The sequence below is a fragment of the Papio anubis genome, chromosome 8 (assembly GCF_008728515.1).
Source record: "Papio anubis isolate 15944 chromosome 8, Panubis1.0, whole genome shotgun sequence".
NCBI classification, from domain to species: Eukaryota; Metazoa; Chordata; class Mammalia; order Primates; family Cercopithecidae; genus Papio; species Papio anubis.
Genome location: NC_044983.1, coordinates 61,711,301 through 61,731,364, shown reverse-complemented (window position 1 = coordinate 61,731,364; position 20,064 = coordinate 61,711,301). Strand labels below are relative to the sequence as shown.

The 20,064-nt window shown below is 42.9% G+C and overlaps 1 long non-coding RNA gene across 1 annotated transcript; it reads left to right on the top strand.

Moving 5' to 3' along the window:
• The first annotated feature begins 1,055 nt into the window (after nucleotides 1–1,055).
• Nucleotides 1,056–18,281, top strand: LOC116276363. Its single transcript, XR_004185840.1, has 3 exons — nucleotides 1,056–1,164; nucleotides 10,751–10,857; nucleotides 18,135–18,281. It is a non-coding gene; the product is annotated as an uncharacterized LOC116276363 (long non-coding RNA).
• Nucleotides 18,282–20,064: the final 1,783 nt, after the last annotated feature.

Genomic DNA, 20,064 nt, shown 5'->3' with positions numbered 1-20,064 from the left:
CCACTTTGGGAGGCTGAGGCAGGTGGATTGCTTGAGCTCAGGAGTTCGAGACCAGTCTGGGCAACATGGTGAAATCCAGTCTCAACAAAAAAATACAAAAATTAGCCGGGCATGGTGAGCATGCCTCTGGTCCCAGCTACCCAGGAGGCTGAGGTGGGAGAATCACTTGAGCCTAGAAGGTCAAGGCTGCAGTGAGCCGTGATTGAGCCACTGCACTCCAGCCTAAGTGATAGGGTGAGACCTAGTCTCAAAAAAAAAAAAAAAAAAAATCCAAGTTTCCTACTCTCTATAAATACTACATAAACAACTCACTTTAATTTTTCATTATTTTGTTAGTGTTTCCTCCATGCCAGGCACATGTAGACGCTGTTAGGGGCTAGGCACATGTGGCGAACATTACAGACAGACACATTCCCACCTTCAAGGAATGTAGAGTGTTGAAGAATTTGCAATACCTCACAATCTTCATTTTCATAATCCAGCGTGGGTAGATTTAGGAGCCAGGATTGAGAATTCAGTCGGAAAGAGAGATGGGAGAGCACTAGTGGAGGAGCAGGAGGGCCTCGTGGGCAGACGGGCTCCAGCCTCAGAGGAGGGAGACAAGGAGGCAGGGGAGCAGACAAGCAGACCAACGGGTTCACAAACCACCAGGTTTGCGCCCTTGGAGGTGGGAATTCAAGCCAAGTACCTCAGGCAGCTGCAAGGAGCCTATGTGAAAGGCAGCAGACAACCATGGCAAGAAAGGAGCTGAAACAGCCTGTGTCTTGGCCACTGCACTCAAGGTTTGGTGTGGAGAGTTTTCAAGCATTATTGTCAGGGCCAAAGGACAACATCTCCATTTTTCTGTTGTGCTCAGGCCACAAGTTGAAAAGGCAAAGGCAGGATTGAACCACATTGCTCTCCACAGAATTTGGGTGATGCCTGCTTGTTGAGTTGGATCACCTGGTTCCTGACTCATTACCTGAATTGGACCCCATATGCCTTCCAGCACTGTGCCCTCCTCACCTCCCAGGGGTCTCCTGGCACCGTCGTTCTCGTCTGCACTGCCAGTTGCCGCTTTCATCTGCATCCTCTTTCCTCAGCCTTCTGCTGAGTACTGACAAGTACCCTCATTGTAGAAAGTGCCAGAGCACAAAGCAATGACATTTCCAGTAAATCTCTCAGGTAAGGCGGACTTCGAATATGTTTCTTTCTTGCAGGAGAGTGCCTAGAAAAATCCAAAACATTTGGTCTTCATTTCAATTCAAATGTGAATAATCAAGATTTTTCATGATGGTTGTTTGTTTTGGAGGATCTTTTTCCTTGAGTAGCTCTTTATCTATTTATGTTTTTAAAAGAGGCACACTTATACTTTTTTCCCCGTACATGGATACATAGGTCATACACCTTTTGTATGAGCAGTGAATCGTGTAACTCCATACATGAACATACCTAGTATACATTCATAACCATCCTTATCTGTGAAAGGACAACAGTATTCAAAACGTAAGCCAAAGTAGAATGTGAATGCTGGGCTCAGGACCTTATATATATTTTATAAAAGGTAAAAGAAATCTGGTAGCTGGGCCAGTCACCGTGGCTCACGTCTGTAATCCCAGCACTTTGGGAGACTGAGGTGGGTGGATTACCTGAGGTCAGGAGTTTGAGACCAGCCTGGCCAACATGGTGAAACCCCGTCTCTACTAAAAATACAAGAAATTGGCTGGACGTGGTGGCACATGCCTGTAATCCCAGCTACTTGGGAGGCTGAGGCAGGAGAATCTCTTGAACCTGGGAGGTGGAAGTTGCAGTGAACCGGGATCACGCCATTGCGCTCTGGTCTGGGTGACAGAGCCAGACCCTAAAAAAGAAAAAAAAAAAAAAAGAAAGAAAGAAAGAAAGAAGGGAAGAAAGAAAGAAAGAAAGAAGAAAGAAATCTGGTAGCTGGCATTCATATAATTAGTTCCAGTATTTGAAGCCTATTGCTTGTTTCTCAGCTGTCTTGGCAACCTGGTGTACAGATAAACTCTCTCTGAGGAGATGAAACCCTTGGAAAGAAGGCCAGATACTCACACTGACTTAATAAAACTATACTATTACAAGGAGGATTGCATTCACCTTGTTCTATCCTCCTAACATTTTTTTTTTATTTAAGCATATTTTTATTTTGTGGGCTCAGAAAGTTTTTCTTGTTAATAACTTTTTTCAGTAATTATGTGCTTTTAAATAAACACATTATACTCCATGCAGAAAATGTGAGAAACATAGATATTCCCTTTACTTCTGAAAACCTTACCTTCTCAACCTCCAGCTGAATGATGACGTGCATGGGATCAACCCTAGTGCAACACAAGCTTCACATAATTTATAGACATGTTCCTTAACTTAGGGATGTGGCAAAGGATTTCTTGGGAATGACAGCTACATCTAGTTTATTAAACAAGTAACTTGGATGTAAATGTGTAGGTGATTCTGGATATGCTGCTTCTTTCTCACTCAGAAGTTGGTAGCAACACCTGGTCAGCCGTGGTGGCTCATTCCTGTAATCCCAGCACTTTGGGAGGCCGAGGCAGGCGGATCATGAGGTCAGGAGATCGAGACCATCCTGGCTAACACGGTGAAACCCCGTCTTTACTAAACATACAAAACATTAACCAGGTGTGGTGGTGGGCACCTATAGTCCCAGCTACTTGGGAGGCTGAGGCAGGAGAATGGCGTGAACCCGGGAGGCAGAGCTTGCAGTGAGCCGAGATCACGCCACTGTACTCCAGCCTGGGCGACAGAGCGAGACTCCGTCTCAAAGAAAAAAAAGTCGGTGGCAGCACATAGTGTGGTTGTGGGAATTGTATCAGCATTATCCAGCTTAGATTCCCTTCTTCCTGGCTTGGGGGTATACTTCTGGGTGTTTTTATCCTTCCTGGCATGGAGTGTTAATTTCTTATTTTGGGGCACTAATATGCTTTGGATGTTTGTTACCTCCAAATCTCATGTCGAAATACAATCCCCAATGATGGAGGTGGGGCCTGGTGGGAGGTGATTGGATCACCAGGGGTGGTGATCCTGGACCACCAGGGGGTGGATTCTTCATGAATGGCTTAGTGCCATCCCCATGGTGATGAGTGAGTTCTCACTTGGTTAATTCATTCGAGATCTGGTTGTTTAAAAGAGTTTGGGACCTTCCCCTTCTCTCTCTTATTCCCACTCTGACCACATGATACACCTGATACTGCTTCATCTTCTGCCATGATTGGAAGCTTCCTGAGGTCCCAACCAGAAGCAGATGCTGGCACCATGCTTCGTGCACAGCCTGCAGAACCATGAGCCAACTAAACCTCTTTTCTTTATAAATTTCTCAGCCTCAGGTACTTCTTCATAGTGATGCAAAAAATGACTAATACAGGGCCGTTATTACCAATCCCCCAAAATTTTCAGCCCTCACTTTTGACAAGTACAGACCATAAATATGTAATCATTTGCCTCTCTGGAACACTCTATACACCCTATTTTAAGAAAGACCATTGTACTTCCTATGCAAAACATATCTTAGGGAGCAGCACCAGAAGCAGCATTATATTTTATGTCCAATATCGTAGGTTCCATTTTATCTGCCCCCGTAGGCCTCCACTGAACATACTACTGTCTCTACCTCAAACCCAACATCTAAACTTGAACTAAGCAACTGATTCATAAAACTAGCTCCCCTGTTGATTTCCTACTTCAGTTACACATTTTCCCAGTCATTAGGCTTAACCTTGCAAAACCATCTTCAATACTCCTTCTTGGTCCTCTGTCAGTCAACACGTCCCAACCACTTTGAATGTCATCACATCCATTGTACTGCTGCTCCATTTTGCTTCTAGAAAAATTATCACAATTAGTGTCAAAATGTGAATTCAATAATATGTCATTATGGGGGCTGAGTGCTAAAAGAGGAATAGTTTAGAGTTTCTGGTTTACTCAACTATATTAAAGATTCTTGTCTGGGAAACATTACACTTATTGTTGAAAAGTTGTTAAAATTTCCGTTGTTTGATTGTAGAAAATACTCAGGTTTTTTCCTTCCTTCTTTTCTTTCTCCTTCTTAGTTTGATGGAGAAAAGAAGAGGGAGGGGGAATTGCTTTTTTGATGTCCTGGAAGTGACAGAAAGGTTAACATTCTCTCTTTTACCTCGTTGGACAAACGAAGATGGTGGCTTTAATAATTAGAAGCTGCAGTTTGGTTGATTACTAGGGCCTGGAACAGATGTACTATTAACTGGTCATCATAAAACTCAGGGCTTGTTGTTTACCTGAATTTCAGCAACTCTCTTCACAGAGATGTTATGTCTTTTACTTTGTTCCAGAGTGTGCTTAGGGGGTTACCAAGTCAAATTGGCCAGCCCACAAACTGTTGAACTTTAGTCCACAAAGTAGTAGCTATAGAAACTGAAAGGGTCATTTAGAAAGGCCATGTTCAGTTAAAGACATCTGTGGTTAACACCAAAAAAGAAGGAAAGCCCGTTGACCCTCAATCCACTCTATGAACAGTTTTACTTCTGTTTCTGAACAGTGAAGTGTAAACCATTTTCAAAGCAAAATGTCTCTGAACAAAAGAAGTTATAATGCAACCACAGCTGCCAAGGTCAGGCTGAGCTCTCCCTTTGGATAGGCAAATGATGTTTGATCCTATATACCTTTGACTAATGTGGCTTAAGTAATCAACACTTTTCTAAAAGTTCTTGTAAAAATATCATTCCCTAAAAGATTTCAGTTCTGACATTTATGAGGAACATCAGTTTCTAAAAGGAAATACAGTCACATTTGCTTTACAACACTTGTCACATGTTTAACCAGGGTAGATTTACAAGCTCAGTGTCTTAGGCACATGCTTTTAAAAGTCAAAGTTCAATCTTAAATCTATCCCAATGTGGATAAGAAAAGTGACCATATTTATAACCAACCACTGAAAAGCCAAGAGCAGACAGGAGGCATGGGAAGAAGGAGAAAGCTAGTGAGGGTATGTGAAGTGGGGGGAGGGCACGAAATGAAAGTCAAGTCCTCATTCCTTCCCACAGCTCCCAAGATTCCTTCCATCAAAAACACACAAGCCCAGTGCCAAGCACAAGTGTGGGTGTGGATGTGGGCATGTAGGTTATGGCGGTGTGTCCAGAATATAGGAGGCTTTCCCTTTAGGATCTTGCAGTTTCATGAGGGAGACTGATGTAGATCACTAGTTGTGATGAAAAGCTGGCCTTGACAGATGTGTAAACAGCTTTCTGATACGTAGCAGAAGAGCAGGGACAGAAAGTTTCCTTTCCCCTGGATGGAGCAGGGATGTTCTGATGGAGATGGTGAGACTTGAGCAGGGTCTCTAGTGATTAGTAGGATCAGGAAATGTAGGAGATGAAAGAAAAGGAGTCAGCCAGACATGGTGACATAGGCTGTTCCCAGAGAACAGCAAATGAATTGCACTCTTAGGACACAATTTGCATAGGGAGTGTATTAGTCCATTTTCACACTGCTGAAAAAGATACCTGAGACTGGGCAATTTACAAAGGAAAGAGGTTTAATTGGACTTACAGTTCCACATGGCTGGAGAAGCCTCACAATCATGATGGAAAGCAAAGAGGAGCAAGTCACATCTTACGTGGATGGCAGCAGGCAAAGAGAGAATGAGGAAGTTGCAAAAGCAGAAACCCCTGATAAAACCATGAGATCTCGTGAGACTTATTCACTACCATGAGAACAGTATGGGGAAAACCGCCTCCATGGTTCAATTATCTCCCACCAGGTCCCTCCCACAACACGTGGGAATTATGGGAGTACAATTCAAGATGAGATTTGGGTGGGGACACAGAGCTAAACCATATCATTCCACCCTGGTTCCTGCCAAATCTCATGTCCTCACATTTCAAAACCAATCATGCCTTCCCAACAGTCCCCCAAAGTCTTCACTCATTTCAGCATTAACTCAAAAGTCCACAGTCCAAAGTCTCATCTGAGAAAGGCAAGTCCCTTCCGCCCATGAGCCTGTAAAATCAAAAGGAAGTTAGTTATTTCCTAGATACAAAGGGGATACAGACATTGGGTAAATAGAGCCATTTCAAATGGGAGAAATTGGCCAAAACAAAAGGGCTACAGGCCCCATGCAAATCTGAAATCCAGAGAGGCAGTCAAATCTTAGAGCTCCAAAGTTAACTCCTTTGACTCCATGTCACACATCCAGGTCACACTGATGAAAAGGTAGGTTCCCATAGTCTTGGGTAACTCTACCCCTGTGGCTTTGCAGGGTGCAGCCTCCCTCCTAGTCACTCTCATGGACTGGTGTTGAGAGTCTGCGGCTTTTCCAAGTGCATGGTGCAAGCTGCCAGTGGATCTACCATTCACAGTCTGGGGGATGGGGGCGCTTTTCTCACAGCTCCACTAGGCAGTGCCCCAGTAGGGACTCTGTGTGGGGGCTCTGACCCCACATTTCCCTTCTGCACTGCCCTAGCAGAGGTTCTCCATGAGAGCCCCACCCCTGCAGCAAACTTCTGCCTGGGTATCCAGGCATTTCCATACATCTTCTGAAATCTAGGTAGAGGTTTCAAAACCTCAATTCTTGACTTCTGTGCACCCACAGGCTCAACACCACATGAAAGCTGCCAAGGCTTGGGGCTTGCACCATCTGAAGCCATGGCCTGAGCTCTATGTTGGCCCCTTTCAGCCATGGTTGGAGCAGCTGGAATGCAGGGCATCAAGTCCCTTGGCTGCACACAGCTCGGGGATGCTGGACCTCGCCCATGAAACCACTTTTTCTTCCTGTGCCTCCAGACCTGTGATGGGAGGAGCTGCCGTGAAGACCTCTGACATGCCCTAGAAATATTTTCCCCATTGTCTTAGGGATTAACATTCTGTGCCTCGTTACTTATGTAAATTTCTGCCTCATTGTCAGGCTGCAAATTTTCTAAACTTTTATGCTCTGTTTCCCTTTTAATACTGAATGTTTTTAACAGCACCCAAGTCACATCTTGAATGCTTTGCTATTTAGAAATTTCTTCTGCCAGATATCCTAAATCATCTCTCTCAAGTTCAAAGTTCTACAAGTCTCTAGGGCAAGGGCAAAATGCCACCATTCTCTTTGCTAAAACATATCAAGAGTCACATTTGCTCTAGTTCCCAGTAAGTTCCTCGTCTCCATCTGAGACCAACTCAGCCTGGATTTCATTGTCCATATCATTATCAGCATTTTCGTCAAAGCCATTCAACAAGTCTCTAGGGAGTTCCAAACTTTCCCACATTTTCCTGTCTTCTTCTGAGCCCTCCAAACTGTTCCAACCTCTGCCCCTTACCCAGTTCCAAAATTGCCTCCAGATTTTGGGGTATCTCTTCAGCAACAACCCACTTCACTGGTACAACTTTACTATATTAGTCCATTTTCATGCTGCTGATAAAGACATACCTGAGACTGGGCAATTTACAAAGGAAGGGGTTTAACTGGACTTACAGTTCCACGTGGCTTGGGAAGCCTCACAATCATGGCGGAAGGTAAAGAGGAGCAAGTCACATCTTATGTGGATAACAGCAGGCAAAGAGAGAATGAGGAAGATGCAAAAGCAGAAACCCCTGATAAAACCATCAGATTTCATAAGACTTATTCACTATGACGAGAACAGTATGGGGGAAACCATCGCCATGATTTAATTATCTCCCACCAGGTCCCTCCCACAACATGTGGGAATTATGGGAGTATAATTCAAGATAAGATTTGGGTGGGGACACAGCCAAACCATATCAGAGAGTGTTTGTCTCAGCCTGCGATATAATTTGTATATTTGTCCGCACCCAAATCTCATGTTCAATTGTAAACCCTAATGTTGGAGGTGGGTCCTGGCGGGAAGTGATTGAATCACAGGGGTAGATTTCTCATGAATGGATTAGCACCATCCCCTTGGTGCTATTCTTGTGATAGTGAGTGAGTTGTCATGAGATCTTGTCATTTAGAACTGTGTGGGACCTCCCTGCCAACTCTCTCTCTTGTTCCTGCTTTTACCATGTGAAATGCATGCTCCTACTTTACTTACTGCCATGACTGTAAGCTTCCTAAGGCCTCAGCACAAGGTGAGCAGACATCAGCACCATGCTTCTCATGAGGCCTGTAGAACTGTGAGGCAATTAAATCTCTTTTCTTTATAAATTACCCAGTCTCAGGTATTTCTTTATAGCAATGCAAGAATGGCCTAATATAGTATATTTATGCTGCTATAACAAAATGCCCGAGATGCGGTAATTTATAAAGAACATACATTTATTTTCTCACAATTCTGGAGACTAGGAAGTCCAAAATCAAGGTGCTGCTGGTTCAGTTGTCTGGTGAAGGCTGCTCTCTGCTTCCAGGATGGTGCACTGTGGTTGCATCCCCAGAAGGGAGAAACACTATGTCCTCACATGGCAGAAGGTGGAAGGGCAAGAGAAGCAAACACTGTGTGAAACCTCTTTTTTAAAATTAATTTATTATTATTATTATTATTATTATTATTATTATTATTTTTGAGATGGAGTCTCACTCTGTCTCCCAGGCTGGAGTACAGTGGTGCGATCTCAGCTCACTGCAACCTCCACCTCCTGGGTTCAAGCGAGATTCTCTGGCCTTAGCCTCCCAAGTAGCTGGGACAACAGGCATGTGCCACCACACCTGGCTAATTTTTGTATTTTTAGTAGAGACAGAGTTTTGCCATGTTAGCCAGGTGGTCTCAAACTCCTGACCTCAAGTGATCCACCTGCCTCGGCTTCCCAAAGTGCTGGGATTATAGGCATGAGCCACCATGCCTGGCCTGAAGCCTCTTTCATAAGGGCCTTCATCCCATTCATGAGAGGAAGAGCTCTCATGACCCAATCACCTCTTAAAGGCCCTACCTCTTAACACTATCACATTGTCCTTAAGCTTCAACTCCTGAATTTTGGAAGAGACATATTCAAACCACAGCATTCCACTCTGGTTCCCCTAAATACATGTCTCTCTCACGTGCAAAATATATTCATTCCATCCCTCAAAGTCTTAACTCATTCCAGCATCAACTCAAAAGTTTAAAGTCTAGAGTCTCATCTAAACCAGATATAGATAATACTCAAGGCACAATTCACCCTGAGACAAAGTTCCTTCCAGCTGTGAGCCTGCAAAACCAAACAGGTTATGTGCTTCCAAAATACAATTTGGACATTTCTATTCCACAAAGGAGAAATTGGGAAGAATAAGGGGTGACAGATTCCAAGTAAGACCAAAACCCAACAAGGCAAACAACATTAAATCTTGAGGCTAGAGAATAATCTTCTTAGACACCATGTTCTGGATTCTGGACACACTGGGATAGGGGTTAAACCTCCAAGTCTCTTGGCAGCCTTGTCTCCATGGCTTTGCTGGACACTACACACACTAAAGTGCTCACAGGTTGGAGTCAGGTGCCTGTGGCTCTCTTAGGCGGGTGTTGCACACTGGTGGCTCCACAGGTCTGGAGTCTTGGGGACAGCCCTGTTCCCATGGCTCCACTGAGCCCTGCTCTAGAGGCAGCTTTCTGCAGTGGCCCTCCCCTCTGAACTCCAATAAGCATCTCTCTAGTGGGGGCTCTCTTTGGCACCCCTACTCCTGTGACAGTTCTCTGTCTAGGCTCCGCAGGTCTCTAAGGCATCCTTTGAAATCTAACTGGAGGCAGCCATACCTTTACAGCACTTGCATTCTGCTAGCCTGCAGAATTAACACCACATGGATGCCACTAAGGTTTATGACCTGTACCTTACAGAGAGGTATTCCAAGCCACATGTTCCTGGTTAAACCACAACTGGGGCAGGTGAGAAGGACTGCACATGAATGCTGGGAGCAGAGACTTTTAAGATGGCCTAAGTGAACTCCTATATTCCATGGGAATCCTGGGTTCTTTCCTGGAAACCATTCTGCCCTCAAGGCCCTGTCACTCTGGCTTGTTATGGGCTTGGTAGCCTCAAAGATCTCCAGAATGCCTTCAGGGTCATTCTCCCATTCATATTCTTGATGAATAGCACCTGGCTTCCTCCTGTCTATACTAATCTCCTCATCAAATGGTTGCTTGGCCACACCCTTGGTGTTCTCTCCTGAACACACTTATTTTCATTCTTTACATGGCAGGCTGAACATTTTTCAAATCTTTAACTTCTACTTCCCTTTTAATGATAAATTCTGTCTTTAAATCATTTCTCTCTTCTCACATTTTCTCATCTTCTCCCATTTTTATAAGCAGTTAAAAGAAGCCATGCACCGCCCTGAATATTTTGCTGCCTAGAAATTTCTTCTGCCACATATCCTAGTTTATCACTCTTAAATTCTGACTTCCACAAAGTGTAGGACTTGGACGTAATTCAGTTCTTGGCCATGTGGTAACAAGGATGGCCATTCCCCCAGTTTCCAATACCTTGTTTTAATTTCTAAGAACTCATCAAAATAGCCTTTTCTGTCCATATTTCCACCAGCATTCTGATCAGAACCACTTAAATAATCACTAAGAAGATCAAGGATCTTTTTTCTTCTGAGTGTTCACCAGAATCACCCTTAGTGTTCTGTTCATGGCAATACAGCCTTTTTTTTTTTCAGTATTTACTTTAAGACTGTTCCAGTCTCTACCCATAACCCAGTTTCAAAGCCACTTCCATATTTCCAGGTATTTATTATAGCACTCACCCCACTTCTCACTACCAATGTCTGCCTCAGTCTGTGCTGTAATAGGCGATAACCTAATATCTAAGACTGGACAATTTATAAACAACAGAAATTTATTTTTCACAGGTCTGGAGGCTGAAGAGGCCAAGATTGGAGCACCAGAAGATTCATGTCTCGTGAGGCCTTGCTCTCAGCTGCAATGTGATGACTTCTTGCTGCACCGTCACATGGTGGTAGGGCAATGGAGCTCCCTTCAACCTCTTATATAAGGTCACTGATTCCATCCATGAGAGCTCTGCCCTCATGACTGAATCACCTCCTAAAGACCCACTACTTAATGCTGTTGCACTGGAGATTAAGTTTCAACATGAATTTTGGAGGAGGCACAAACATTCAAATCATAGCCTTTCACCCCTTGCTCACTAAAATTCAAGTCCTTCTCCCATACGAAATGCATTCATTCCATCCCAATAGCCCCCAAGTCTTAACTTGTTCCAGTATCAACTTAAAAGTCTAAAGAGTCTCCTCTAAATCAGATATGGGTGACACTCGAGGTATGATTCATCCTGAGTCAAATTCCCCCTCCTGCTGTGAGTCTGTGAAGTCAAAAAAATTTGCTTGCAAAACACAATGCTTAGACAGGCATAGAACAGACATTCCCATTCCAAAGGGAGAAATAGAAAACAAGAAAAAGTAACAGATGCCAACCAAACCCAAAATCCATCAGGACAAACATTAAATCTTAAGTGTCCAGAATAATCTTCTTTAACTACACGCCCCACCTTCTGGACACACTGGGGGTACAGTTGGACCCCCAAAGTTCTGGTAAGCCCTGCCCTTATGGCTTTGTTTGGTGCCGCCCATGCAGTAGCTCTCATACACTGGAGTCATGTGCCTGTGGCTTTTCCAGGCTGGCCTGCATGATGGTAACACTAGAGTTCTGGGGTCTCAGGGGTGCCCCACTCCTATGACTCCGCTAGAGATTGCCCTGGTGGGAGCTCTCTGCAGTAGCTCCACACTTGCAGCAATTCTCTGCCTAGGCCCCAAGTATCTCCAGGACATCCTTTGAAATCTAGGAGGACGTAGCCATGCCCCCAAGCTCTTGCACTCTTTGTGCCTGTAAGAGTTAGCACCACGTGGATGCTGCCAGGGTTTACTACTTGTGCCCTCCAGAGGTGTGGCCATAGCTGACCACCCTGCACATGGGCCTACTGGAGCCACATGTGGGGCACGAGAGGAGCTCTACACTGGAACGTGGGGGACAGGAACTTAAGGTGGCCCTAGGCAGGAGTCTCAAGGTCACATGGGCACTTCCCTCTGGGCTCTTCAATTGGAACCTGTTCTGCCCTCAAGGCTCTGGCACTCTGGGCCAGTGATGGGAGTGGCAGCCCCAAAGATCTCCAAAATGCCTTCAGCGTCATTCTTCCATTGTCTTGATGAATAGCACACGGCTTCCTTCATTCATGCTAATCTCCTCATCAAATGATCTTTTGGCCACACCCTTGGTTTTCTCTGCCAGGCATACTTTCTTATTCTTTACTACCTGGCCAGGATGAGAGTTTTCCAAATCATTGTGTTCTGTCTTCTTTGTGGTTAAAATTCTGTCTTTAATTTGCTTCTCTCTTCTCACATTTTACTATAAGCAGTTAAGAGAAGCCAAGCTGCATCCTCAACACTTTGCTTAGAGATTTCTTCTACCAAATATCCTAATTCATCACTCTTAAGTTCTGTTTTCCACAAAACACTAGGACACAAATACAATTCAGCCAAGTTGTTTTTCGCTTTATAACAAGGATGGCTTTTCCTCCATCTCCAGTATCATGTTTCTCATTTCCATCTAAGACTTCATCAGAATGGCCCTTACTGTTCATATTTCTACCAACATTCTGTTAATTATTTCTTAATCACTAAGAAGATTGAAGAATTCTCTACTGCCCACCTCTTCTTCTGAGCCCTCACCAAAATCACCCTTAATATCCTGTTCATGACAATATAGTTTTTTTTCTAGTGTTCACTTCCAAACTTTTCCAGCCTCTACCTGTTACCCAGTTCCAAAGCTACTTCCACATTTTCAGGTATTTATAGCAACATCCCATTTCTCACTACCAAATTCTGTTTTGGCCCTTTTGGGCTGCTATGACAAAATGCCTAAAACTGGGTAACTTATAAAGAACAGAAATTTATTTTTCACAGTTCTGGAGGCTGGGGAAGCCAAGATCAAGGTGCCAGCTGATTCGGTGACTGATAAGGGCTAGTCCTCTGCTCCATAGATGGTGCCTTGTTGTTGTGTCCTCACATGGTGGAAGCGGCAGGGAGCTCCCTTTAACCTCTTCTATAAGGTCACTGAATCCATCCATGAGGACTCTGTCCTCATGACTTGATCATCTGCAAAGGGCCACACTATTTAATACTGCTGTATTGGAGATTAGGCTTCAACGTGAATTTTGGAAGGACATAAACCTTCAAACCATAGCAACTTCCAATCAATTTCCTTTTTTATCTAAGTTAGTTTATGATAGGGTTCTGTCACTTGCAGTTGGAAGGATCCTGGTTGCCTGTGCTGATTATCTTCATTTACTTGGCTATTCCCTCCATCTACAGTCCTCATTTTGTTCTGCATCCCCGAAAGCTAACTGCATGGATCACACCATGGGTTCTCTTGCCCTCCTACTTCTAGTTGGGGTTCACCAGTGAGAGTCTCTAGCAGAAGATGCAGTAAGGGTAGAGTGAGACTTAGGATTTATTGCCCCGACACTGCTCCATCCAGGCCCTGTGGATTTTGTGCAGGCTTCTCCTGAATGCACAGCTCCTGGCAGCAGCCTTGGAGACAGCAGCTGTCTCCCAGCCTTGGTAACTTCTCCCTTCCTCTGTCCCTTCCCACCAAGATGTGGAAATGGCTCCCTGCTGTGACTAGCCTAAAGTAGGGCACAGCCTTTTGTTGCTCTTTTTAAATCCTGCCAACACATTTGCAAATAGTACTTTTACTAAAATCACCTTAATTACTCACCTTAATTACTCAGCTAGAGAGTGTCACCTCCTTTCTCCCAGGATCCTGACTGCTACAAGCCCTCAGCTGACTGGTGGGTCGGGGGTTGTAGGGATGAATCTTTCCTAGACTAGGACTCTTGGGATCTAAATTATAAACAAACTGCTAAACGTTCTGGATTATTCTGTTTTGAAACAATACCATCATCAACTGTTAGCCTATAGGTGACATGTTTAGCCCAGGATGTGCAAATTCATAGCTGAGGTACCAGCATTTCCCATTCCCATGTATTTGTATGAATTCATTAATGAAATTACAAGTCTGTCCGCTGGGTCTTCAGCAGTCACCATCAGTCCACTGCTTGCCCTTCAAGTATTAACCCCAAAGTCCTGCACTTTTGTCCTGATATCTACTGTGCCCAAGACATGTCCTTGAAATACGGGGATGGCCAAGAATCCCAATGCTCCACTGGAGCCTCACTTCCAGCTGAGAATTTTAGAGCTAAGTCAGGGATCACTTGCCCTGGAAATGCCCAATCCTAACTTTTCTTGGGGCAATCTTTGGAGGCAGACTCCTTGCTCAGGCCCTTCATCACTGCCTGATTGCCTTGGTCACTCTGGCAATTTGTGCCATCTTAAACAGCTTTCCCAAGACTCAGATTACATGGGTAAGGCACTAGGACCCTTAATGAACATTGATGATGAACTTTGCAGACGTCTAGCTAGCCACAAAATTTCATAGTCAGCAACCACAGACTTCTGTACAGCTTTGAAGAAATCGTTATTTATTTATTTTATTTTATTTTTGAGATGGAGTCTAGCTCTGTTGCCAAGGCTGGAGTGCAGTGGTGTGATCTCAGCTCACTGCAACCTCTGCCTCCCAGGTTCAAGTGATTCTCCTGCCTCAGCCTCCCGAGTAGCTGGGATTACAGGCATGTACCACTGCACCCAGCTAATTTTTGTATTTTTTAGTAGAGATGGGGTTTGGCCATGTTGGCCAGGCTGGTCTTGAACTCCTGACCTCAGGTGATCTGCCCACCTCAGCCTCCCAAAGTGCTGGGATTACAGGCATGAGCCACCGCACCCAGCCATATTCTCTTTAAAACCACACTTACCCAAACACAGTGTACTTCCATAGGTGTATTAGTTTCCTAGGACTGCCATAACCAGGTACCACAGACTGGGTGGCTTAAGAAAATAGAGTTGTATTGTCTCACAGTTCTGCAGGCTACAGGTTGAAATCAAGGCATCAGCAGAGCCATGCTCCCTCTGACACCTCTGAGGAGGATTATTCTTGCCTCTTTTCAGCTTCTGGTGGCCTCAGGCATTTCTTGGCTTGTGACGGTGCAACTCCAACCTCTGCTTCCAGCTTCATATGGCTGTCTTCTTCTGTGCATCTCTGTCTCTTCACATGGCATTCTTTGTTATAATGACAAAAATTATATTGGATTCAGGGCCCACACTACTCCAGCAGGACCTCAGCTTAACTCATCACATCTGCAATTACCCTATTTCCAAATAAGGTCACATTCTGAGGTACCGAGTGTGAGAACGTTGACATATCTTTCTTGAGCTATACAGTTCAACCCACAACGATAGGGGGATGCAAGTTTGGCCACAATTCTGCAAAATATTAACCAAAAGTCCAAAACTTTTTATCTGATTCAAAAAGGCAACAGTGGCAGGCAAACAAAAGTTATGTTAGTGTAAGGATAATCTTGAATCTGTTCTCATTTATTTCTAAAATATATCCTGGGTTTTACTAACTCGCAACTGACAAACACAATGGTTTGTGATAGAAAAAGGCACTACCCAGAGACTTGTTTTCAAGGCTGACTTTCCCCCTTACCAATAGTTGATATTTGAGGAAGATACTAGGTTCTTCAGTTTCTGTTTTCTCATATTTAAAAGGAAGGATTAGTACCTAGTTCATTTATGTTACAGACCATTTGAGATGATAAATAAGATTAAAAAAATAAAAGCACTAGGTAAGCTGTAGCATAACACAGAGGCAAGTGGTTATCATCATTAACATTAACTGTTTATTGACTATAGTCAATTCATTAAAGATATTACTAAGTTAATACACCCAAATTCTGATTTATAACTCTGGAAAGTATATGTGACCTAAATGGTATGCTCTAAGTTAGAAAGATAAATAGTATGATACAGATTTTTCTTTTTTATATAAAAAGGCTAGGGTTAATTTATTGTCATCAAAGAACAAATGCTTGAATAGTAAAGTAATATATTAAGTTAAAACAATATTAAGTCTTTAACTTTTTTTCTTACCTTTAAGGAATTCTCAGTGTAAACAATAAAGTTAACGAAAGAGACAAAAACCAGTCTCCAGGGGAAAAAAGCAAACAGGGTTTTAAAATATATTAATAATCATAAAAATTAAGCAAAGTCAGAATGGGATATTTGTTAATTATGATTTTTATTTTATTTATTTGTTTATTTATTTATTTATTTATTTATTTATTTGATGGAGTCTTGCTGTGTTGCTAGACTGGAGTGCAGCGGCGCAATCTCAGCTCACTGCAGCCTCTGCCTCTCGGGTTCAAGCTATTCCCCTGCCTCAGCCTCCCGAGTAGCTGGGACTATAGGCACGTGCCTTCACACCCAGCTAATTTTTTTGTTTTGTTTTGTATTTTAGTAGAGATGGGGTTTCACCCTGTTGGCTAGGGTGGTCTCAATCTCCTGACCTCGTATTGCCCCACCTCAGCCTCCCCAAGTGCTGGGATTACAGGCGTGAGCCACCATACCTGGGCTGTTAATTCTAATTTTTTAAATACTATCCAATCATGGTATACTTATTTCCATACTTGTATCAAGGCTCTGAATTCAATAAATACCACTTGAAACATTGGCTTTTTCTTTCAAAATTGATTTGTGCTTTAGAAAGAACACACCAAGGGAAAGCTACAAACAGGCCATGCAGCTACTTACAATTTAAGGAACTGGAGATTTGGGTAACTTGCCTAGATATTTAAATTGCTTTTAAATTTTAAAAATACTTTTTATAGGCCAGGCATGGTGGCTCACACCTGTAATCCCAGCACTTTGAAAGGCTGAGGTGGGCGGATCACCTGAGATCAGGAGTTTGAGACCAGCCTGGCTGACATGGCAAAACCCCATTTCTACTAAAAACACAAAAATTAGCTGGGCATGGTGGTGATCACCTGTAATCCCAGCTACTCAGGATGCTGAGGCAGGAGAATCGCTTGAACCTGGGAGGTGGAGGTTGCAGTAGCTGAGATCACGCCATTGCACTACAGTCTTGGCAACAGAGCGAGACTCCATCTGAAAGAAAAAAAACATTTATATATGTGTGTATATATATATATATACACACACACACACGTATATATATATACACACACACATATGTGTATATATATATATACACACACACACACATTGTATAAGGATTTTTAAAGATTAATTTTTCTTCTTTTACATAAAGATATAGATTTAGTAAAGAAAATATAATTAACAATCTTTACTAAACAAAAATTAGTATTGTACTTAAAAGACAGCATGAAGGATTTAGATTTTTCAATTACGAATCCAAAGCTTATAAAAAGTATGAGTCGCTTGAATGTATTCTGATGGCCAGTCTTGTGGGTCAATGGGCTGAGCAACTAGTCAGGGCCTGAAAGGGGTCTTGTCCAAAAAGCCTGTACAAAACTACCTAGATTTACTCTTCTTCCGGATTAAGTTACCATGTGTCAGATGGTCCCTGTTAATACACAATAGACACCAGGAGAGTCACACCTTGTCTTTAATTCTGTAAGGTAGTATTCATTCTTGACACTTCTAGCATATCTCCATGTCCTGTGGATTCTAACTTCTAGATAAATTCAGAACATACCCATTTGTTCCCATCTCCACTGTCTCTAACATTGTGGCCTCTCACTGGACCACTGTATTATCCTAGCAGGTCATGTCTCCACTCTTGCCCTGGCCATGCATTCTGCATCATGAGCCAGAATGTCTAAGGTGTATGTCATTCTCTCTAAGATACATTTTTTCCAGTGAATGTCAAGCTTATAATTCAATCCAAACTCAGAAGCAAGGCCTTTCATAATCTGGTCCCAGCTGCCTCTCCAGCTCTCTCTTGGTATTTGGCCTCCCTCCTCCTCACCTACCTATTACCTTAGCCATACAAGAAATAACAAACCATCACCAATAATAATGGCCTCTAGAGAGGCAGTAAAATCGCTGTCTTGACCATTACTAGCTTGGGATTCTATGCCAGTCTGTCTGACTCTCATCCACTTCTTGACCATGTTACTGTATAGTCTCTCTGCTAGCTTCCATTATTATTCATTGTTATTAATAATAATGTTTATTATTTTTATTTTAAAAATACTCCCTTGTACAGAATTAAACTCATAGGTGATTTATAAAGTCTTTCTCAAGAATTTTGCCCTAAAACTTACATTAAGAGGAAAGAAGTTTTTCACTTACATCTCCAATAAAAAGAATAGGAAAAGCTATTCTATTTTTCTTCCCATAGGACTAGCCTTTTGAGTGCTTCAGCGAGAGATTTTATGCAGAATGGCAGCCAAGACAAAAAGACAATCTGGGAGCAGGCACATACATTTTAGAGGACAAAAGAAGGAAATTTCTTTATTAATCCCATCATTAAATTTTTTCATTTTTACTTGATTGTTTTGTTTTGTGGTTTTTTGGTTTTTAATTTTTGTGAGTTTTTTTTTTTTTTTTTTTTTGAGACAGTGTCTCTCTCTGCCATCCAGGCTAGAGTGTAGCGGCACGATCTCCACTCACTGCAACTTCTGCCTTGTGGGTTCAAGAGATTCTTGTGCCTCAGCCTCTTGAGTAACTGGGGCCACAGGTGCGCACCACCATGCCTTGCTAATGTTTGTATTTTTTGTAGAGATGGTTTTGTCATGTTGGCCAGGCTGGTCTCGAACTCCTGGCCTCAAGTAATCTGCCCGCCTCAGCCTCCCAAAGTGCTAGGATTACAGGCCCATCATTATTTATTAGGGACTTAAAAAATCCTAGGAAATAAAATACTCTGAGGGTTTTAAAAATCTTTTAGAGAAGCAAGAGCTTTAGAAAGACCCATATCTGCTTTTCTTTTGTGAGTCATTCTTTGAGGCCAAAATCTCACACCTGTCATAAAGAACCATTTTCCCGCTAAGAATGGGTGGCAACCCCATTAGCAGCATGCAGCCTGGCATAAGGCCTGCCTTCCCCTTTATAGGCAGTGCCTGGCTAATTGCTACTACAGTGAAAAAAAGGAAAAAAAAAGAAATTACTCCTGTAATCAGAGCACAGTGGTTCTTGATGTGATTTAATCCACACCTGGAAAGTGTGAATTAAATTAGAAGATATTAAGTGTATCGAATAGCTTCCAATTTGGGCCAACCTGACTCTCCCTTCAGTCCTTCCCAATGGATAAATTCTTACCACTGGGCCAGGTGAGGTGGCTCATGCTGGTAATCCTAGCACTTTGGGAGGCTGAGGCAGGCGGATCACATGAGGTCAGGAGTTCGAGACCAGCCTGGCCAAAATGGTGAAACCCCATGTCTACTAAAAATACAAAAATTAGCTGGGTGTGCTTGTGCATACCTATAATCCCAGCTACTCAGGAGCCTGAAGCAGGAGAATCCCTTGAACCCAGGGGGCGGAGATTGCAGTAAACCGAGATCGCGCCACTGCACTCCAGCCTGGGTGACAGAGTGAGACTCCGTCTCAAAAAAAAAAAAAAAACAACTTCTTACCAGTGGAACATTGTGCCATTTGTGCTTTCCTTTGATATGATCTCTAGTGGCCATGGGGGTGATGTTGATGGCTTGTTTGCACTTGCCTTAGGGGCTAGGTGGAGGAAATTGGACACAATAATTAATTCATATTCAATGCCCAAGGGTGCATCAAGAAACCTGAACTTGAATCTCAGGTTGCAAAAATGCAATTCAAAGAGAACATGATATTCCTTCTCCCCTGGCATTTTGCTGATAGAATTATCAAGCTCAATGGAAGATTACCCCCTACTATATTACATTCACTTTAAACATCCTCCGATATAAGAAGCAGCAAAACTACAAGTAAAATGATATTACCAATGTACTTCCTTGATTTAAAATACTACCAGCACAAATGCAACTTGAACATTTAAAATGATATTTGGGGGAAAAAATGGATCCTACGTCTGTTGATGACTCCTATAATAAAAACACTTTCTATGGTGCAACTGTGGGTGTTTTTTTTTCTTACATGAGCAATTTTATAATGGAAAAACACTGTGACCTTAACCTTATGAAAAGTTGAAAAACACAGACACACTTTATGTTGAACATAAACAAAAATATCTAACTACAAGGCTTATTTCCTGGCCAGTAAGCATTTGATGTGTTTATGAAGCCTTGTAAAGTATTACAGCAGCTGTGACTGCATGGAAAGACTCTTTGGGCAGGTTGGAG